Source organism: Cupressus sempervirens, chromosome 6, assembly GCF_028749045.1.
Source record: "Cupressus sempervirens isolate cs-2001-9-10 chromosome 6, ASM2874904v1, whole genome shotgun sequence".
Lineage (NCBI taxonomy): Eukaryota > Viridiplantae > Streptophyta > Pinopsida > Cupressales > Cupressaceae > Cupressus > Cupressus sempervirens.
Genome location: NC_143123.1, coordinates 559,149,931 through 559,173,790, shown reverse-complemented (window position 1 = coordinate 559,173,790; position 23,860 = coordinate 559,149,931). Strand labels below are relative to the sequence as shown.

The following is a 23,860-nucleotide window of genomic DNA, read 5'->3' as shown; positions in this document are numbered from 1 at the left end:
AAACACTCCATAAGATGGAAAAAACTATGTAAAGACTGAAATTCTCACAATTAAGCCAAATAAACATAGATCTAAATATAATGAAGTATAAGATGTAGGGGTTTTACATCACAATTTACTTTATGAAGTATAATGAAGACTATGCTGGCAACTGGTCTTTGATCTGCCTTTTAATGTATACAGATGTTGTAAAAAAAATATCAATATTCTTCCAGCAAAAGAAAAGTAGAAAGGCTTTTAGCTTCAAAAACCCCATTCCCAACCGTTTTCTAGCACTGATATGTTTTGAGATTGTATATTAAAAAAATAATTGTAGAAAGAAATTAGACGAACTTGGATTCACGCCAAGCCATGAAATATTGAGCATTAACAAAATACAAATCAACTTCAAAATATTTTCATATTTTATTTTTAATCATGTAATGTTCAATTATTCTAAAATATTATATGATTAATCCAAATATCATAACTAAATCATTTACCAAATAAATCACATTGCCAAAAATCCACACAAAAACAACATTAGCAAAATTGACCAAAACTCAAAATCAAACAACACACACAAATATAATCTCATGGGTTTTAAAAGGGTAGGTAGTCAAATACATGTCCTCCTTCTTAGGGACAAGTAATTAGGATATGGATGGGATTGGACCTGAATATTATCTCCCCAATCTTACCATTGACTAGGACTCCCACCCTCAACCACATCAAGCATGTCAAACATAAATGTAAAACAAACATGCACACCATACACATGCAAGTATGAGGTAAGTATAGTAGTAAGACATCATATTCTAACATGAACATTTCATCATCATTAGGATAAAATAAATATCATTTACAGACATGTCATATGACATCATCATTAAGGTAATTTCATAAACTAACTAAGACCAATAAAAGCATCATGAATGGAAGTATGCAATTTCCACCAATTGATATAAATCAATTACTCTATATATCTAGATATAGCATTTCAAAGATTCCTAAGAGTTAAGTTCATAGAAGGCCCGATAAAACTTAAAAAATGAAATATACAATGATAGAAAATGAGGGGTATTACAAGGATCAAGGTAATATATTTGAGGAAGATTTTTCAAAAAGTTTCTATAAGATCAAAATAGCTTATGGAAGAGATTGAATGGAAGACCGAGACAGTAAGAGAAGGATAATATGGATAGTCAATTTTTTATGGTTAATATGGAGCCTTGGATTTAGGTTTAGGGTTTTGTGATTGAATTTAACCTACTTAAGGAAGGAAAAATAAGATGTTTGTTATCATGGCTAAATATTGTGGTAAAGAAAGGAAGATTGGAGAAGGTTGCAATCACTGAGGAAAATAAAAATTTAAGTGAGACCAAAATAGAGGATCAAGTATGGTATGTTAACATGTTAAGGAGCTTTACTAGATTTGATTTAGCAGAGTTAGTGTGAATTACAAGTCATTTCATATATATTACTCTTTAGCAATTGTAGTAGAAACATCCCTTAATTGGGTGGCCCTAACAGGTCTTTGTAAAATCCTCTAACCATGTGACGTTCTCAAAAGAGTGTTTAAAATCCTCTAACAAGGTTACTCCTAATAGGGTATAAGACTTTAATAGGCCTCTAGGGAAATCCCTTAACTAGATAGCACCTAATAGTGTTGTTGTAACCCTTAACTAAGCATGCTACTAACAAAGTGTATTCCACAAAAGTGCAAAATTTGTGAGCATCATTCTCACACTAGTTTTCACCCTAATTGTGTTTCCACAAGATATATTTTGTGTTAACATTGAGTGGATTTTTTTATGTGATGTATGTTGCTTAAAAGTTTACTTTACTAATAGTACCGATAATAGGTTTAAGAATTTTAAAGATTAATCTATTTGGTAAAGTTGGCGATACTAAATCACCCCCTCTCGTACTCATTCATATACCTTCAATATATGCATTTATCTTTAAAGAATATAATTTGAATTTGACTATGTTTAACTAATGCATATAGTAAACACTTGCTTGATAAATGGAAACAAGAAATTTGAGATTGCAAAGTTTAATGTGAGAACACATAAATTAGTAATGGAAATAATAAAAAATGGATATGAGCATACATTGTTAAGTAGACAAAAATGGTAAAAACACCAAATAAATGGTAGCTTGGTTGATGAAATAACTTGATTAGTGAAAACTTGATATAACTCACTCAAAACAATGTATTATGAGAATCGATGCTCAAGGAGGATATGGCAACTTGTATTAAGGAGCTACTTTGATGTCTCAAGTTTTTCAGTTGGTAATTGACTCCAAGGTCTAGGTTTTGGTTTTTGGGTGATTTTTTTATTGGTTTTTGGCTCTTGGTTACATTGGTTCTCAACATAGTTTGATTTCGAGTTTCTTTATGAACATCTTTATGTAACTTTTTGCAATGGGGTTCCAGGTCCCTTCAAAACCTATTTTTTCTAATAACTGTATTGTGATAAAATGAATTATGAATGGCGGTAGTATAATGCGAATTGTCAATAGCTTAGTAAATGAACTCGTTATAACTAACTAAAAACATGAATTTATTGAACTAATTTAAGTAATGCATACATTGAACCGTAGCTTTATTTTTTATTCCTATGATAGCTTCATCAGTTCAAATTTGTATTTCAATTAATCACTGTTTATTTCTTTTATTAGTGAGCTCTTGTTAAGAGTGTTGAGCAACAGACACACACACACATGCATATGTATATATAAATATGCATACATACATACATATGTATATAAGTATGTGTATGTGTGAATTGTCATATATATATATATATATATATATAGCTATACATACATACATACGTTTAGAGTTTTATTCACTATATGCATTTTGAAGTTGTCATTAACAACATGCGGTTGTCTTAAAACTATATAATTTGAAGAGATGTAAGTAATGCATACAATGAGAACATGAAATAGCTTGACTGGTGAAAACATGATATAACTTACTAAAATAATGTAATGTGAGAAAATGAATTATGAATTTAGGTAGAATAATGGAGATAGACAACACCTTAGTAACTGGAAATAGTAAACTTTGAATGCATGTAACAACTTGAAAATGTGAATACAATGCAAGTAACGTGTACACTGAACCCTGGCATTATTTTTGGAAGCATGACATAAGTAGTTGAAAATAGTGTAATTTGATAACATGAAAATTAAATTCTACTGTGATAACATAAGATAACTATATTATAGAATATCAAAAGTCACCCTATAATTAAGGATGTTGTAAAAGATACAGAAAAAAGAAAGGATTTTAAATCACCACTTCCTTGTCTTTAACTATGTTCACGTCAACTTAGTTTGTGTTTATTTTTGTTAATTACTATCATGAAAAGATCTACATTAGGAGAGAAACAATTTATAATCTTGTTTGTATGGAAACTAGTGGCTTAAAATCTTTCTATGCTGCAAAAACAAGTATGAGATCCCTATTTGTAGGGCACTTTTGATGCCTTTGTTAAAAATGACCAATGACTAATCAGATATATAAGGAAAAAAATTACCGTATAAGAAATTGAAGTTAATAACATTTCATGATTAAACTAGCACTTTAAGTAGCATTTGAATATGATTAAACAAGCAGATTTAATAATGTTGATCATTAAAGATCCCACCAAACATATTTAAAAATGATTAAACTAGAAATTCAATAATGTCAATCCTTACAGAGCCCACTAAAAATAGTCCATCTATGCATCTTCCCTCTTCTTTTATGCTAGCTAAATTGTTGACATCTATAGCTTGTACCCTTAAAGATCCCATCTATAAGTAATTTTTGCCCATTGATAAATCTTCCCCCCTATATGTGTCAATCATGCATTCTGCGTGTAAGGGGTGTAGATGACTCGATTGATACAACAAAAATCCATTTTCATTTGAAATAGATTGTAAATATTTACAAAAGTGTGGTGGTACTCACCATTAATGTCTTTCAACTATATTGTGTGATTGTATCCTCTCCCTGTCCAATTCTTTCAAATACAATATTCAATGGATCCCCATTATCAGCTATATTTTTATCTCTTTGTTTTTATTTAGGCTTGAGTGGGGAGCAATTCATGTCACATCTATCTTACCACTATAGAGGTTGTATGACTTGATGGCCTCCAAAGTATTCCCTCAAAGGAATTGTCCATCAACATAAGTTTGTGCAATTCATTGGAGGTCATTGTTGGACTACAAAAAGTCTATGCATTGTGCTAGAAATATAGAAACAACTTGTAATCGATATATGTATCACCTCTCCACATAAATAAGGTCTTTCTCAACGACTTCAACAATACTATCTTGAACATTTAGGTAATGTATGTTTTTAAACCAAATCATAATAGAATCCTTAGATAGAAAAAAGTCTATAGGTTGTTCTTGTCACTCAATAGGGATTTTGATACAGTAGTTTATGGGCTTCAAAACCATTGATCCAAAGAATTTACCCTATAGATGGGATTGACAATTACTGAAAAAAATTTACTCTATAGGTATGAGAAATGATCCCTTGATTATAAATTGCATTCTTCATAATGTTAACCTTTAATTAATGAATAAACAAATATAATCAAACTATTTTTATTGCACAACTAGAAATTCTAATAAAATTGGAATATGATTTTACTAGCAGATTTAATAATGTTAATCCTTAAAGATCCTACTGGTCATAAGTGTGTGAGTATTTTAGGATGAATACTCAAAGTAGTATGGAATAATGTTTAAAAAACTAGATATTTTCCCAATGGAATCAAGTAAAACTTTGACTAATCTACCAATAATCAAAATCGAGAATGCCATGTTTACTTGCAAATTTAAACATCAATTGGATGCAACACTTGGGAGTGGTAGACAAAAACCCTTTTTAGATGCAAACAAAGAATGGTTGTGGGCATAGTAAAAGAAATGAAAAGACTGCAACAACATTTCATGATTCAAGTAATAGATACACAGAATGAATAGAGTGAATGAGTAAAAAGAAATAAATAAAGTCAAGCACAAACATTATAATGTGGAGACATTCCATGATTGAAATAGAGAGAAATGGTTAAAAAAAACATGAAATCATAAAAATAAATGAATACAATAACAACTCATGATTAAACTAACAAATGAATACAATAAGCTAAATTCATGAATAAACTAGCAAATTCAATCATATTATTGACAATGTGCCCTATTTCTTTGACATTTCATGTAATAATGTAAGTAGATTTATATAAGACAAATGCATGTAGTCAATGTCAACTAAAGAATACTTACAGACATTGTAAGCTTAGCAAACAACTAGAATTGATGTGACATACATTTCAATAACTTAAGAGTGCATAGAGTCATTGTAGGCTTAGGAAATGAGTACAAATAGTGTGACAAATAATTAATTCAATGTCAACTTAAGAATGCATATAGTCAATGTAAGCTTAACCAATCAGTAGAATCAATGTGACAAAAAATTAATGACAAATTTTGAATATACATAGACAACGCAAGCTTAGCAAATGAGTAGTGGACTTAAATCCTTGTCTCATGCAAAGAAATGAAGTTGGCAAGAAGCATTTGCAAGAGATAAAATTTTGAGAAAATGATGGAAAGAAGGTGAAGTAAACATGGTTTTAGGACTAGTTGTGAGTAGGTAATGACTTGAGTTTAGGCAGTTGTGTGGTAAACTGCTAAATAAAATACATTCAATAACTTTTCATTATTAAACTAGTGGATGTAATGATATAATCGACAATGTCTCCTCTTTATTTGACATTCTATGCAATAATGTCACAATTTAATAAAAACAAGTGCATATAGTCAATGTCAACTTAAGAATGCAAAAGGTAAACTAACAGATTGTTTCAATAACTTCAAGATTTGATCGTGTAAATGTTTTTTAGCATTGACTTTTCGAATCACACTTCGTCATCCATCATCGGGATGAAACCAAGAATAAGAGAGCATAAGGAAAAATAATGGATCACATAGTGTGATTTGAAATGTCGATGCTAAAAACTTTACATGGTCAAATACTGAAGTTCTTGCAAATAATTGAATCGTATTATTGACAATGTCCTATATTTCTTTGGCATTCAATGTAATAGTGTTGCTTCAACACATAAATAATTGAAATGAACAACACAAAAACAAAAGAATATAATATCTTTTCATAATTAAACTAGAAGTTGTAACATCATATTGACAATATACCATATTTTTTTGACATTTTGTGCTATAATCTCACAGAATTAAACTAATGGGTCTAATGATCTTAGAGTAACATTTCATGATTAAACTAATCGATTTAGTCATATTGTCAAGCATGTATTGTAGTTATTTGACATTTAGTGTAATAATTTGATAGTGTGATAAGATGAAAAAATGGACAAACACAAAGCCTTGATTGAAAATAGAGAAAGGAATGAAACAAAAAGGAAACCGTAAAAATAAATGAAACACTAATTCTTTGTCATTCTTTGACATTGTACCCCAATTCTTTGACATTCCATTCAGTAACAAAACAATATGATGAAAAAATTATGGACTGGATGAAACCTACACTGAAAACGTAGAAACTATTGAAACATGCAAGAAACCATATAAGAAAAAGAATACAATAAACTTTCATGATTTAAATAGTAGCTTTAAATGACTCTAGAGACCTATTTCTTTGCATGGCATGCAATGATTACCCATTTTGCTATAAAAAAAAATGAACTAAGTCAAACCCTTCATTGAAAACCAAGAAATGGTTGGATCAAACAAGACACCGTAAAAGAAAATGAATAAATTAACATTTCATAATTAAACTAGTAAAACAATAAAATAAGCTAATTTTGTGAATAAACTAGCTGGTTTAATTATATTATCAATAATACACCCTATTTATTTGACATTGCACATAATAATATCACTAGAATAAAATAAGACATGCATATAATCTAAACAACTTCAGAATGCATAGAAAGTTGAAACAATGTCAATGAAATCGGTAGAAGCAAATAAGAAATTGTAAAAGCAAAAGAAAGCAATACCTTTTCATGATTAAACTAGAAGATTTAATCATATTATCGACAATATACCCTATTTCTTTGACATTCCATGTAATAATGTCACTAGTTTAATATAAGACAAGTGCATACAACCAATCTTAGCTTAAAAATGAAAAATGTATACAGACAATGTCAACAAAACCCTTGGATGAAAACACATAATGGTAGAAACAAACAAGAAACTATAAAAGAAAAAGAACATTGTCTTTTCATGATTAAACTAGCATTTGTAATCATAATATCGACAATGCACCCTATTTTTTTAACATTTTATTCATAAACTTTAGAGGACTATATGAAAATTGAAGGAAACAAGTAAACACATTTCTACATCAAGAATTTGTAAAAGCAATAAAGTAGACTAAACTACAAATGCAATCATTACAATGATAAACCTTGTGAAACCATTGATACTTGTGAGGGGATGATCTCACCTGTGAAACCTTCATTGCACACAAACAACCCCTCAGCGCATGTAGATAAATGACCTACAATAGGCATTCGTGGGAGATGAAGTAAAATGATGGAAAGAAGGTGGAAATAAACATGATTTTAGGGCTAGTTGTGGCTAGGTAATGACTTGATTTTGGGGGGTTACATGCCAAATGGTGAGCAACTGATGTGTAACCACAATGAGTTATTGGGTATGTGATGGTTTTGTAAGACCCTCCATGGGGTATTAATAAATGGGTCCTTGATTGATGCAAGGGCCCAAGTGGTTATATTAAAATGCAACATTAAAAGAGAATGTTGCATAGTGAGGAAGCCCACTTAAAATATCTCATAACTATGTCTAGACATTTAGTAATTGGGGGCCTTTTTTTTCTAGGGGGGAGGTGGGATATATCATTGTTGGCTATTGGGAGTCTAAGGATCATGCTCTACGTAACACTTTGAAAATGTTAATTTTTGACCGCTTGGTGTTCAACAATCTCTACAAAGTGATTCTTGAATACCCAAAAGCTGAAACCTTCGTTTTAAGATCTTAATTGACATATAGAACTACACCAGAAAAATTATCAAAATCCAACTTATAGTTAGGAGTTCTAGATCGGTGAAATTAGCAAAGACAGCTACTAAAGACTTCCCCCTAGACTTTGCTATAACTAAAGAATGTGATGCTTAATCCAATTGTCTAAAAGATAAACGAGCATGGTCAAACAACTAGGTTAGCAGGTTGAAGTAAGAACATGAAGGCAATAAAAGATATAAGACTAGACTTATGGCAAAATGTTTTTGCATACAACAAAAGTTTTGGTACTTACGTCAAATGGTGAGCCCCAAGATTTCTGGATGATATTGAAACTTCATGCACCGGTCATATGCTTACAACAAAAGTTTTGGTACTTACGTCAAATGGTGAGCCCCAAGATTTCTGGATGATATTGAAACTTCATGCACCGGTCATATGCTTGTCCTCAACTTCTGGTTTTACAGTTATGCTTTTGTTCTCATGGAATCTCCCAGCATATGGACGATTACTTTATCAATGAATGAGCCACAAACTTTCTGATATCAGTCTGCCTTTTTGCACGAAGATTTTTCTGACATCGTCCCAAACTCTGTTGAAAGATTTAGAAATCCATGTTTCTTTACTCTAGTTTCAAGCTTTTCCTTCATTATGTAGTATTGACCTCCTTTTCTAATTAAGAATTTCAATTTGCTGTTGTGCTGAAAAGGAATACAGAAAAAGAAAAGTACTTGCATCACAACTTTCTACAATTATCTCTGGTTGACGAAATCTTTCTAATGGGTCATCACATTTTCATTTAGGGTTCTTTTGGCTGCTGTTATCAGCAAATGTTATATTTGTTTTATATTCAGAATTTGTCAAGATGTTGGATGTGTTTATTAGAAATTAAGATTTGTTGAGCCAGAAAAATGAATTCCTCATCTTTGCCAGAATGCTGCTTCTTTTTTAACTTTCTTCTATAAGGTTTGTCTTTGAAATTACACTGTATATGATCTTCCACTTCTTTTTCACAGTTTGCGTCCATGGTGTTGTTCTTCTAATCGTTCACTTTGAATTTTTCACCCTGCCATAAGCTCCGACACCAATTTTCTCAACAATATGCTTGTATGATAAACAAAATAGCACTCTGAACCTGAAAATGAAGGCAAGAAAGCATGCAAAAAAAATTCTTGCCTATTTTTTTACTAATTTAATATTCCTTTGTAAGAGATTGCTTTTGAGTGGGCAGAGGACGGTAGAATTGCAATGTCTCTTTCCATCCAGCTATGTGGCCACAACAGAGAAGATCCATTTCGTCGAAGTCACCTGCAAATTGTAATCAGCACCAACCGTGCACACAAGGAATTAAATGTCGTGAGCTCTTTCAGAACTACAAGATACTATATTTTGTTATATAATGCTTTACAGGAAGATAGCTAAACGCCTACAAAAAAAATTGAAGACCTGTTCAAACATCAGAAAACTTGTTTAACATCTCGAGGTAGATTATTTGACTGGCTCGGCGATTAGTTCATTCCCTAGGTACAATGCGATCAACATGGAGAGATTTGCAAAATAGAGAAGAATTAGGAATGGAAGGAGCATTGGAATGAACCCATGAGATATGGGTTATAGACGCTAACTCAAATATTAAATGAGATATGGATTAATGTCAAATATGATATCAGGTTGCAGAGATTGGCCATCTATATAAGGAACTAGGCCCATTAGGGATGGAACACTGTATGAGTGACCACTCATGACAGCTTAGAGAAGCCATGTTCCTATTGTCAAAGATGATATCAAACATTGTTGTACCGTTGGAAATCACGTGTTTGGAGAAATTTTTTAGGGACTGAGGTAGTGCAAATGTTTTTTCTGAACCTTCATTTTATCACTCTTTATTCTAATGGTAGAAGACTTTGTATTTCTCCTTTGTAGTAATGATTAGATGCCTCTTACAAGTACAGGGTAGTCCTATATTAGTACAAGTTCATAGGCAAAAAAAACAGATTTGCTGATACCATAAACTATAAAAGCTTCGTTTCTGTCCTGACATCTTTTATGATCCTTGGTTTTTTTCCAATTGGGGGTAATTACTTTTGAAACAGTGAACCATTTTATGGTTCTCCATTCAATGTTCTAGTAGAGTCCCCTGTCCATATATCCGACACTTCCATTGCTAAAAAGCTTCACATTATGGGTAACTAAATTTTGGCAGCTAAATATTGGCAAAAAATGAAATTCAACTCTCAAAGAATCGAATCTAACACTGGCACAAAGCGTCGCTAAAAGTCTTACTCCATAAAAGTACTCGGTACCCACCACCATAAACCTAACAGAACCTCCTTAATTGAGAGCCTGCATCCTCAGAATCTAGCAACTAGCAATGGCCTTTTCATAGATTGCATTACGCATTTCAGAGTCAGGATGCTCTTTAACATTCTTACCAGAAAATTTCCATGGCGCTGAATTATGTAGGGTTGATCTTTACCATTCTGTAGCTCAGTCATGGTTCTCAGTTTTGGCAAGACAAGAAACCCAGTCATGAGAAGCTTTTTCCAAATTCATATTTAAAAAAATTAAGAGACTTAACCATGAAACTTGGAGGCGGCTCCAAAGAGTAATTATAAGTGCCATCCTTTGCAGAGTCCTCCTTTAATTCTTAAGAAGCCCATAGGTTCTAGCAATTCCTTGATTTCTTCTAGTTGTGCATATTGTCCTTCCACCATAGCTTTGACTACGAAGACTAAAACTAACCTATAAATTTCTTTGGCAACAGCAATCTTGTGTACAGAATTAAGCCAAGCCAAAAACAGAAAAGTGCCTTTTGCTTTAATTTTACAACAGCAATTTTGTCATGAAAGCAACTTTGTTTGACAAAAATAGTCTTGTGAGTAAATTTAACTTGATCGAAAACAAGGCTGTACATTTTTCTTTCTACAACAATAGTGAGAACTACTTTCTTTGATAACGAGTCTTATCAACGACATCAACTGAGCAAATTGAGGTTGTAAATTTCTCTTTCTTAAACAGCAATCATAAGAATGTGATCAGTTTTATATACAACAGCAACTTGTAAATAACATCAGTTTTATTTGGCACCAATTATCTTGAGAATTAGATAATATTGTCAATGAAATCAACTTTATTTGATAACAATCTTCTAAATGAGATCAACCTTACACGACAATGATCAAAATAACACTGTAATTCATTTTGCTGTATCTAATAATAACAATCTTGTGAATGAGATCAACCATCATAGTAAGATAGAAGTGTAACATATCTTGTTTTATCCGACAACAACAATCTTGTGAATGAGATCCACTTGAGAAAAATGGAATCCAAATCTTGCTTGATCTGACGGCAACAATCTTGTTAATGAGATCCACAAGAACAAAACAAAATGAAGTCTTGTTTTATCTGACCGCCACAGTCTTGTGAATGAGATCCACTCGAGCAAAACAAAATGAAATACCGTTTTACATGATAGCAGCACTCTTGTGAATGAGATCGACTAGAGTAAAATTTGATTTGATTTTATCTCACAGTTACAATCAGATCAACTTTCATTGACAACAACAATCTTGTGAACGATATTCTCTTCATCAAAATGAAAGTGCAATAAACTTTTGTTTACCTCACCCTAACATTCTTCTGAATGAGAATAACTTGGACAAGATCGGAGCATCCAAGTTTGTTGTTTTCAAGAATGCATCTACTCAAAAAGGCCAATTTTCTTTAAGAACAGTCTTGTGAATGAGATCAACTATCTTGCAAATGAGATCGAGTGTTCTTAGTATAATCAACTATTCTTTCAACAGCAACAATCTTGTCAATGAGATCAGCTTGAGCAAGCATCATACGATGGAAAAAGCCTTTGAGAGGTACGATGCTGAAAAGTAAAGTGTAATGAAAAGTGAGATTCAATATCCTAGGATTTGATATAAAAAATCTGCCAAACGAAACCCTTAATCTAAACTAAACCCAAAAAACATAGAACACATTCTCATAATCTTATAAAAATTGATGCTGCCACAAACCTTGTTTGTTGATGCTATTGACAAATTGTTCCAAAAAGTTGAAGGTTTGGAACCTTTCCAACTATCAACCGATTATGCAGATAGTTGAAAAATCTGCAGATATAGAAAAGTATGAGAAGGGGTTTTGATAATGCAAATCGAGGAGAACAGTTAAAAGTTTACCTGAGTAGAATTGCAATGCAAGAATAAAAATCAATCTACGCCCGGCAAATAAGTGTCAGCAAACGACTATCTCCATTATCGTTTCTGCCGTGCCTGTGGCTGTTGCTGGGATCCTCCTTCTGCCGCTGTTCGAATTTCATTGTGTTAGGTTTAGCATATCTTCCTTCTCGATGCAAAATTTATAGATAAATGTTTTTCTCAATAATGAATAAAAATATAAGTTTTAAAACGTGACCATGTAAGGAGCCATGGCTGTGGATCATAAATTTGTGATCTTGAATACATCATTGCACAAGTTGGGTTCGAGAAATGAGTTAATTTAATTAAAGACGAACTCTCTTTAGAAAAAAATATGTTAAAAAGTAGAAATGTGTTGCAAGAAAATCAATTAATTTTTTGTTTTATAAGGTTGGTGTTTTTATATTAAATTAAATTTCTATTTTTTTAAAATAAAATAAAATAAAAATTTGTTTTATATGGTAGGTTTGCTTTTAGTTTTTGTTATATTTATTGTCTTGATTTTTTATACACCTTAATGTAATAATAAAGAGTGTTAGTAGTTTAAAGTATTTTAGTATGTACATGAAAAGTTTTCATTCAAGTCCTAAAGGGTTTATTGAAAATGATATTATGAAAGTTAGATTAGGAGTCTTAAGTACCCAAGTCTAATTGAAAGAGGATGTTGATGAAAGAATCATTATATAATTTGTAACAAGGAGTCTACCAAAAAGTTGCATTCTTGTAAAGACTCAAAGGTTGAATAGTAGAGCAATCTAACATGTACATGAGAGGTCCTAAATTCACTTCTCTACACCGTACAAAAGGAGAAGTCGAAGAAATGAACTACACTTGAACCATAATTAAAAGCCTACTAGAAAGTCATTGTCACAAAAAGGGTTGGTTGTTGAGTTACAAACACCCAAGCATACATTAGAAGATTATAGATTAAAGCTCAATATTTTATAATTAATTAAATGATAATTTATTAGTTTATATATTGTAATCACCTAAAAAGGTCACTTAGACTATTAGCTCCCTTCTCAACATTATAGTCAAACCAAATTATTAAAAAATAACCTATGGTTTGACTATAATGTCCTAAGTCCATATTTGATTAAAAGAACATCTCCCCTTTTAATTAAATAAAAGACCTCATTCCCACATATTTCTAAGTTGCACACAAAAGTCATTTCTCCTATTTTCAAATTAAAAGAAAAAGGCTTTGTCTCATATGAAAAGTCAACTCATTTCTATTGGAGGAGATGAATGTACACATGGATCATGTCAAAAGTCAACCATCACCCTTGATCATCCATCTCTTGATCTTGATCTCAACCATTCGTACATCTTTAAAAGAGAGAGCTCTCTCCTCGTCTAAGGATCCTAATTTTGAGCTATTGTTATGCTACAAGTTTACTTACATGTTTTCTTGGAGCATTTTGTGGAGAACTTCTATTCTCTCTCATCTCATCCTTGCATCCTCATACTAGTTTAGCTTCATTTTTATTAGCTTAGTTTTCTTTGCAATAGCTTAGCTCGCTTAGATTAATTAAATAGTTTGTAACACTCTCATGTTGCTAGTATAGTTGCACATCTTTGCATTTCATGCTAGCATAGTTCCATTTGCATTGCATCCTTGAGAGTTCTTTGACACTAGCATTCTTGCTCTTCTCTAAAGAATCTCCCATTTCATGGTTTACTAGCAAGGGTTGCATTTCTAAAGCTCAGCTGAGAATTATTTTCATGCTTATTTGTATGTCTTTGCACTCCATGACTAGGGAGCTCTAAGTTGCAATTCAAGCTTTCCAATATATAGGATACCTTGGATAGAATGGTTTAGAGAAGTGCATAATTTGAGTGTACATTTTTTGTGCCCACTGTGGGGCCGGACATTGTTGTTTTGCCTCTCTGATTGCATTTAGTTGTGCATGTTAACTTGTTATTCCATACTTTTTTTATTTTTAGACAAAATTATCATGTGATATTATCTTAGTATCGTACGATAGTCTCTTCTACTATGGTGTGATACTTTACCAAATAAACTATCGCACTTCCTTTCAAGCACTGTCACATTGTAGTTTTGAAATCTGTGGCACAGGTGTTATGCAGAGTATCTCGTAGAGGAAAAGTATCGCCTGTGTATACTAAAATGTATCATATGATAGTCTATCAGTAAAAAGTATCACCCCATGTGGAAGTGTTTAGTGTTTGGGTTATTTGATCAAAATTTGAGTCTTGAACATTCTATTTTTTTGATTTCTGAGAGTTATTTGCTCTGTAATAGAGGTCTTTTGTAGGTTTAATTTATTGTTGGCTAAACCCCTTGATGGGCTAATGTATTTTTTTTGTAGGGTTTCCTAAAAATTGCTTGCAAATTATTATAAAAGAATGCATGTCCAAAACCTTGCACTAAAAGGGCTACTAACTCTAGTTTGCGGGGCTGCCCAAAGCAAAGACAAACAACCAAGCATTCTTGTATTTATTTCATTTCATGTGCGGCAATATACTAGTTGTTTATTTTCCATAGGCACATAAAACTTGTGAGTAGGGTCTTTTGGTGTTAGGAACATATGTTCTTCAGCCTTGAGGTGAATCAAAAATCTTGACCCACCCTTAGATCTCGAAAGTGAGTGGTATAGTCCACTTTTTAGTGGTTTTAGGGTAAAAGCACAAACATGTGTCATCTTTTATAAAGAAATGGGATATCAAAATGCGACAGTTCAACATTAATGACAAAAAAAACTGGTATTTATGTTTAGAACTTGAAGATGATGTAAACTGATGAAATGTGTAGAATTGGATGAATTTTATTCCTGTAATTTTTTTGAGTAAGAATTTCTTCATTTTCTTTTATTTTGAAGTCCCTTTTTTAATAGTAAAAAAATATAGGGTGTAGTTCCTGTCAAACAAGTATATGCAAATCATCTTTTATTGTTCTAATTTGAAAATATCTTATAGATGACATGTATAGCTAGGGAATTAAAAAAGAAATAATTATTTTTTGTGTATATTTTCTTTGTTATAATTACTCAAGCTCGACCTTATCAGAATCCAATAGTTTTTTCCTCCCATCAAAACTTCCCTATCATATCTACGCCTTCTTGAAAAAAAATTACATATTCATGAAGAGGACTCTCTCCTCTAGAGATAAACATAATTAAATTTATTTATTTTGATACAATTTACTATTTTTTTTTTCCATTTTTGAGGGAGCACATTTAGAAATGTTGAAATATCGACTTATAATATTTTTAAATTATAACATATTATAACTAATCAAAACACTCAAAAATTTATATAATGATGATATTGAATGTGAGATCTATAAAAAGGTATTTTTAGTTTTTGAAAAAAAAAGAGTTTTGATAGAGAAATGATTTTTGACCAAAATAGGCTTTTGTATCCTAAATGGTGACATAGATTTGTGCTTTTACTCTTTTATTAAGCTTCTTGGTGTGTTTGGGGGAAGCACTTGGAATATGATAGTATCCCCTTCACCCTTGAGGTGAACAGAAATCTTAACCTCCAAGAGTGGATCCATTTTGTTGCTATCTCCTAGAGAGATATTACCTTTAGAGGGCTTGCTATTGGTGGAAAGATATCAATAGGAATGACCTAAAGTGGGAACAAGCAAAACCTAGCTAACCTGACCCACTATAATCACAAACCCCTTAACAAAGGCCAAAGCCTTGGGGGGCATAGCACTTGTCTTCACTTAGTGGAAGTACTTGTGGGATCGGGACCATGAGGAAAATACTAAGCAAGAATGCTTAAGGTATTCTTATGGTCGCAAGGTTCATTATGCATTATAAGGTAGGGTGTCCTATTCATAGGTGCAAAAAGACTAGTGTTATGAAGAGGACCTTTTCTAAACAGTATAGGAAGACAAGCTTCCTTATTTATCTGTTCAACATCTTGGTGCAAGGATTGATCCTAGTGGACTACCCAAATCATCCCAAGATTTTACACTCACCATCTATGTCCCTTTGGTTGTGTCAATGACACCTCCATGACAAAGCCAACATCTATTGTGAGAAACCACTTTGTGTGAGGCGAAGGGGCATCAAGTGTGGGCCAAGTTGTTGAGTAATGATTTGTGACCTTAGGTAGTTCTTCTTGGAATGTGTTTTTGAATATGACAAGACTTGTGTAAACATTCTCAAACATCAAACAAGGTGGTAGTATTCATAGGATTTTCTTTTTTATATCGCAATTGCTTGCGTTGACAAGGTTTCTTTGTCCCTTGTTCAATTGTTTGAGACATGCTCATTTCATCTACTATTTTTGAACCATGGTGTTTACTACTGTAAACTGAAGTTCAATTTTGTCACTACTACATTCTGGTCTGAAACACCCAAAAATGTGAACTGAAACATGGGCATTTTAGGCATTAAGTTGCATTTTACACAGTTCATTGGCCCCTTATCACACGACCTCTTGATAAATATCATGTGATACTTCGCACTTGAGAAATTCTTGCTTGTTAGTATAAAACTCTATAGCACTCTAGCTATAGGTTTTGTCACATCCTTTGTTTGAAAGTATCATATGAACAAGAAGTATTGCCTGGCTATTGAGAGAAATATCATACGACATTATGTTTTGAACAAGTATTGCACTCTTTACTGTGAAATATCATCTGGTTCATACTATTGTCAAAACAAAGTTTAAATTGTGTCTTAGTTGAATTCAGGGTGTTTTCACCTCATTGAGTACCTCATTCTGTTCAAAATCTCCATGTTTGGTATGGTCTAAAGTCAAAAAGATGGTTTAGTCTCTTGGATGCAAACTTAACATCACTCTCGTTTACTTTTCAAAAATTTGGTTACCTTGTTATCTTTGCTACTTGCTATTGAGCTTCTTGCTCTATTCTTAGTTGGAATCATTAGTGTTGTAAATTATTGAGCACTCTTAACAAGCCTCTTGTTATACATTATCTTTTGATAAGTGATCATTGTGATAATACCAGTTTCCCTCAAAAACCTCTATTCTTCTTGCTATGCTAAAGACTAACCCTTACATGTTGATTGTGACTAGGCTCCAAGTCAATCAAGGAAGTCATCCCTCATTCACTTTTGAACAATTAACAACTCCAATTGGGCATCCTCGTAGGCAAACATATGAGGAAGAACTTGTCACTAATAGGGAGGAAGAACTTGTCACTAATAGGCAAGAAGAGGCCAATACTTAGCACAATCCACTCTATAGCTTTGATAACTTCTTTGATACTCCATTTAACACCCCTAGGGTTGCATACAATGTTTCACTCACCATGCATCCTGAAGAGAGGAATTGCCACCTAGAGGCACTCTTTGCACAAAAGGAGGAACAAGAACATTTAGATAGAGAAATATTAGAAGAGGCTAGACACATGGCTTCTAGAGAGATGTCTCATCAATATGCCAAGACTAACACTCATGCACACAACTTTGAGAATATAAATGCTCATGGTTGCTACAACAATCCCTTCATGGAACATCTATTTGTTGGCAATAATGGAAATAATACACCACCAAAGCCTCCAAGAATACACACAAAATCATATCCCTCACCACCTAGACACTCACAATCACATCATGAAAGTGAGTTAGAGGACAAAGTTACTAGTGAAGACCTTGATGAGGTTCCAACAAGATGAAATCCTTCAAAAACTCATGCTCAAGTCCTTAGAACAAAATGACAACCAATATTTCCAATACATGACCTTTAGGGGATGGAAACTCCCTAATGACTATGATGTTCATAGGATCATAAAAAAGAGAGAACTAACTGGGGCTTAAATCTTGAGAAAAGAGATGCAAGAACTCAAAAACCAACTTGCTCAACAACAAGTAGCCAAAGATCAACTTAAGACTTCTTTTGTTAAATCTATATGTGCTCTCTCATTTGATAGGAGTCTCTACATGGTCCCATTTCCTAGGGATATAGATGTTCCCAAATATGATAAATATGATGGAAATGGTAATCCCCATGGTCATGTATGACACTTTTATGCTCTTAGCATGTACTTTATGCACAAAGATACTTATCTCATGAGGTTGTTTTCTAGAAGCTTGAGGGGACAAGCTATGGAATGGTTCACTAAATTGTCACCCCCCCTCAATTTATTGATGAACTTGCACAAAACTTTATTCAACAATACTTTCACAACATACAACATTCCATCACTATGTTGGACTTGTGCAATGTCAAACAAAAGAAGGATGAACCATTTGCTACATACCTACAATAGTGGAGATCATTGCACACTAGTTACCCTCGACAGATTCCTAAAACCAAGAAAATTGACATCTTTGTTAACACGCTTGTGCCTGAGCTATATTATGATCTTAAAAAATAGTTATGCACATCATTCAATGACATGGTTGAGAGTGCTTACCATATCGATGATGTTTCCATCAAGAAGGGTGACATTGTGCTCAACGAAGACAAGAATGGAAATGGAAAGGATAAAGGAAAACCTTGGAACAAGAATAAATATGTAGTCAATGATGGAGTCATAGATGCTCGTAAGATGAAAGAGCCAACCTTCTATTTTTCTAATGCTATTTATGTTGCTAAACAACAAGAGACTTCAAAGTCTCACTGCTTTGACAAGACTAAGAAGGTTTCTAAACCAATATGTGTCTACACACCCATGGTTGACTCATATGAGGTAGTCTTAAAGACCTTTCATGCTAACAAGCTTATCATGCTACCTGATAATTCTTGACCCTATGAACCACCCATCAAGCTTGATCGGTGGAAAGTTGATCACTTTTGCAACTACCATAGGAGTAAGGGACACAACACAGATAATTGTTACAAGATTAATGATGTCATCCAAGACCTCATTGATGGAGGCAAGGTTGTTACAGATGGCTTACTCAAGAAGTCTGATAAAAAGCCTTTAAGCAACCATTTCTTAAGTACAAAAACGGCGAGTCATCCCAAGCTAACAAGCATAATCATGATGCTAAGATCAATTATACTTACACTAACATGGACAATGACATCAACATGTTGGAACCCGTTGAAAGCATCTACATGATGGGTCCTAAATTTGACAAGGAACCAAACTATGATAGTGATAACAAAAAAGCCTAAAGTAGTCTTGAGAACACACAACTCTCAGCAAAACTATAGAGACACTAGGCCTAGGGTGATTCTTAAGGTGGTGAATGTTAACATGAATGTTGATGATACTACTTTGGGGGAGTATCCTAAGAATTACAGAGTATTGATATGTTGCATTCATGATTCTGTTTGTCATTGATGTCAACATAGCATGGTTTCTGTAAAGATTGGCTAAGTAGTAGACATAAATCTTAATGGTACATACAATGATTTGATTGTTTGGTGATGCGTAGTCATGGACATGTTCTACATTATGTCCTGATGACATGGTCAAGTGCATAGAGTCTAAGTCGAAGACGTACAGAGGTTGTACCTAATTTATATAGAGCAATTCAGAGATAGAGTATTGGGAAAGCAATTCCTTATGTTTGTTCACTATCTTTCATTTGAAATGTAATGAGAAGACACACAATTGAGCAGTGATAGAGGACAATTGATTGGCGACATCAACAAGTACACAAGCCCTAGTATCTCACTTGTGAAGTTTTGTATAGACTGTGAGCTGACAATGCTATTATAATTGTAATTAATTAATTATCTTATTATAATTAATTGGAAAAGCCTCAAGGCTTACTCAAGGAATTATATTGAAGATATGGTATAAAGGAAAGATATTTTCCTTATTTGTATGGTATCGATTGAGGTGCAAAGTGTAAAAAGGAGAAAAGTGGTTGAGGAATTCATGTAACCGGTCCAAGGGATTATTGGATGTGAGTTTTGTGATCTGGTTACAAGATCAAAAGGAGAAGAGGTCTAGTTGACATGACAGAAGAAGTGGAAGGAAGTATATTTCATTTCTATTTTTCTATAATGAATAATACAAAGATCATTTGGATAGTGGGTTCATTGATCTTGCCCTTGAAGCTATTTGGGTAGTGGGTCCAGCTATCTTCCAAAAATCCTAATAGGGATTTATATGTATTGAATGTATTTATAGACTCCTAATAGGATCCATCCTCTAATAAGGAATATTTATATTAGTACATCATCTTATGGGTACCATCCCCACTGGAGTTTTTCCTTTGATCAAGGGTTTCCCTAATTAACATATTTGGTGTTATTGTGTATGAGTATCTTGTTGTGGTTTCTGATTATATTGCTCATATGGTTAAAGTTTAATAAGGTTGATAATTGTTTCACCCCCTGCACCCCCCCGATAGTTATATTGGTGGACTATATATTCTAACAATTAGTATTAGAGCATCAAGTCCTTGAAGGATAAGAGCTTAACAACTTTGGGAGATCGATGGTGAATTTTTTCAGAAAGGATAGTCCTAGATTTGATGGGGCCAACTATGACAGTTGGAAGGAGAAGATGAAGACTCATCTTTTGTGCATGGGTCTATGTTATTGGATCTTGACAATGAGTGGAAAGACAATTGTGGAAGAAGAATAACTTGAATAATGCACTGAAGAAAAAATATATATGTTCATGTGTAACATGAGAGATATAGAAGCTCTACTATCATCTCTTCTAGAAAATGAATACAGTTAGGTAAAGTCACTTTGAACATCTTATGAAATTTGGAAAGCATTAGAACATACTTTTGAAGGTGATACACATGTAAAAAGAATGAGATTACAGAATTGGATATGTACATTTGAAGATGCTAAGATGATGAAAGATGAATTTGTAAGAAGCTATATTGGTATAATATTATAAATTTTTGTAGGAATTTAGTCTCTCAGTGGAACCAAGGAAGATGATGAAGTAATATGGAAGATCTTGAAAAGTTTGATGCCACCATTCAAGCAAGTAGCTCATATGATTCAGCTAATAATGCCCTGCACAAAAGATTTCACAAAGGAAATGTTGCTTGGAAGATTAGAATCTGCAGAAGTAGATCTAAGGTAGTCTAGAGATCTAGCTAGAGTTGAAATAACTATCAATGCCCTAAACATTCGACCTAATTTGAAAAGTAGCACAAGCACACGTGGAGATTTCACTGGCAGCAATAGATCTGATGAAGACAAGAAGATTGAGGAAGGTATAGCCCTTCTTGTGAGAATTAAAAAAGATAGTAAGAAAATATTTAAATGTTGGACTTGTGATGAATTTGATCATTATGCATCTAATTGTCCTAAAAGAGAGAAAAAATATAAAGGAAAGTTTAAGCCTAGAAGAGATAGAAATTTTTGTATCCAAACAAAGATGAAGAATCTAATGAGAAAGGTCAAAGTGAAAGTGATGATGAATTGAGATTTGTGGCTATCAAGGAAGATGATCTTGATAGAGAATTAAAGAATAAAGAGCTCTATTTTCCCAAGTGGAAAAGAAATCTGATTGGATAATTGATTGTAGTTGATCACATCACATGACTATTGATATGAATAAGTTTGTTAAGTTCAGGAATCATGATGAAGTATTATTAGAGATGGTAATAATGCAGCCTATCATATAACATGATTTGGATCCATTACTCTTGATGGTAAAACTAACATTGATGATGTTTATTTTGTTGATGGATTGAAGCATAATTTTTTGAGTCTTGGATAGTTGGTGGACAAGGGTTATCAATTGCAATTTACTGAGAAGACCTGCATTATCAAGGACAGAGATGGTAAGCTAATTGGAATCGACACAAGATCTAGAGGTAATGTATCTCAATTGAATCCTACTAAAATGACATGTTTGGTAGCTAAAGTGGACAACAGTTGGTTGTGGCATAGAAGATTCTGTCAAATAAACTTTGATAATATTGTGAAGGTTAGTAGCACATTTGTAGTCAAAGATTTGCCCAAGATTACAAAGCCTACTAATATTGCATGTAAATAATGTATTTTAGCTAAACAGAAGAAAGTATCATTTCCTAGAAAGAAGCTCACTACCATAGAGAAGATGGAGATTTTTCATAGAGATCTGATTGGTCCTTCTAGAACAAGAGGATTCTATGGTGAAAGGTACTTTATGATTTTTGTTGATGATTCCACTAGAATGATGTGGGTATCATTTCTTAAAGAGAGAAATCTGAAGCTTTTGAGAAGTTTATGATATTTAAGAATAGAGTTGAGAATGAATATGGTGTTAAGATAAAAATTTTGAGATCATATAAAGGAGGAGAATTCACATCTAGAGAGTTTAACATATTTTGTGAAGAGAATGGAATCAAAAGATAGTTATCTTCACCTAGAACATCTGAGAACTGACAAGAATGGGATTGCTGAAGAAGAAATAAGTTAGTAGCAGAGGTAGCAAAAGCAATTTTTTTGAGAATGATGTTTCTAAGACATTTTAGAGAGAAGTAGTCAATACAATAATATACACTCTAAACAGAGTGCAGATCAAAAAATGTATGAGCAAGACACCTTATGAACTATGGTTTGGTCATTCACCATCATTTAAGTATTTCAAAATATTTGGGAGCAAATGTTACATTAAGAGAGATGATGAGACTGGTATGTTTGATCCAAGAAGTGATGAAGGTATGTTTCTTGATTATACATTGAAAAGCAAGGGATATAGATGGTTTAACTATAGAACTAAGATAATATTTGAATGCACAAATTTAAGGATTAATGAAAAGTTTTCTAAGGAAAAGATGGTAGATTATAATAAGATGAAGAAGAAGACAATTCTAGAATTGTTAGACAGAATGCAAAAGTTTTCTTTGAGACTAGTAATGTTTTGCAAAATGATGTGCTAATTGTTGAGCAAAGAGGAGAGCAGAGATTTGAACCTAGAAGTGAGATAAGAGTTGAGCTGTCAACTCCTACCCCTAATAGGAATTTGACAAAGAATCACCCTCTTGAGTAGATAATTGGAAGCAAAGACAAAGGTGTGATGACAAGAAATCGAGTAAATGAGGAGATATGTTTGATATCTCAAGTTGAACCTAGGAGTGTAGATGAAGCTTGTAAGGATGATCATTAGATTCAAGAAATAAAGGAAGAATTAGATTAGATTGTGAAGAATGATACATAGGAGATAGTTCCTAGATTGAAAGACAAGAATGTGATAGGAACCAAATGGGTATTTAGAAACAAGATGAATGAGCAAGGTGAAGTTGTGAGGAACAAGGCTAGACTTGTATGCAAGGGATATTCATAGCAAGAAGGCATAGACTATGAGGAGACATATGCACCTATAGCCAGAATGAAAGGAGTAAGGATGTTCTTGGCTTATGTAGCAAATAAGAAGTTCAAGGTTTATCATATGGATGTTAAATCAACCTTCTTGAATGGAGAACTTGAAGATGAGGTATATATTGAGCAGCTTGAAGGTTTTCCTTTATCAAAAGACAAAGACATGGTATGCAGACTAAAGAAATCTCTATATGGTCTGAAGAAAGCACCTAGAACTTGATATGCAAGGTTGGATAGTTATTTGGTAAAGCTTGGATTTAATAAAGGTACGAAAAATACTAACTTGTATTTGAAAGAAGTTGAGAATGGTTTGTTGATAATTTTAATATTTTTTGATGACATCATTTTTTGTGGTAATGATGAAGCAAGTGTTAAGTTTGCTAAAGAAATGAAGAATGAGTTTGAAATGAACATGATAGGAGAAATGAAGCTTTTCCTAGGATTGCAAATTT

The 23,860-nt window shown here is 32.9% G+C and overlaps 1 long non-coding RNA gene across 1 annotated transcript; it reads right to left on the bottom strand.

The window, feature by feature from the left end:
• Positions 1 to 11,129: 11,129 nt before the first annotated feature.
• LOC149553483 (uncharacterized) lies at positions 11,130 to 12,456 on the bottom strand. Its single transcript, XR_016353409.1, has 3 exons — positions 12,210 to 12,456; positions 12,048 to 12,140; positions 11,130 to 11,899 (listed from the first exon to the last, which is right to left on the bottom strand). It is a non-coding gene; the product is annotated as an uncharacterized LOC149553483 (long non-coding RNA).
• Between the last annotated feature and the right edge of the window lie 11,404 nt (positions 12,457 to 23,860).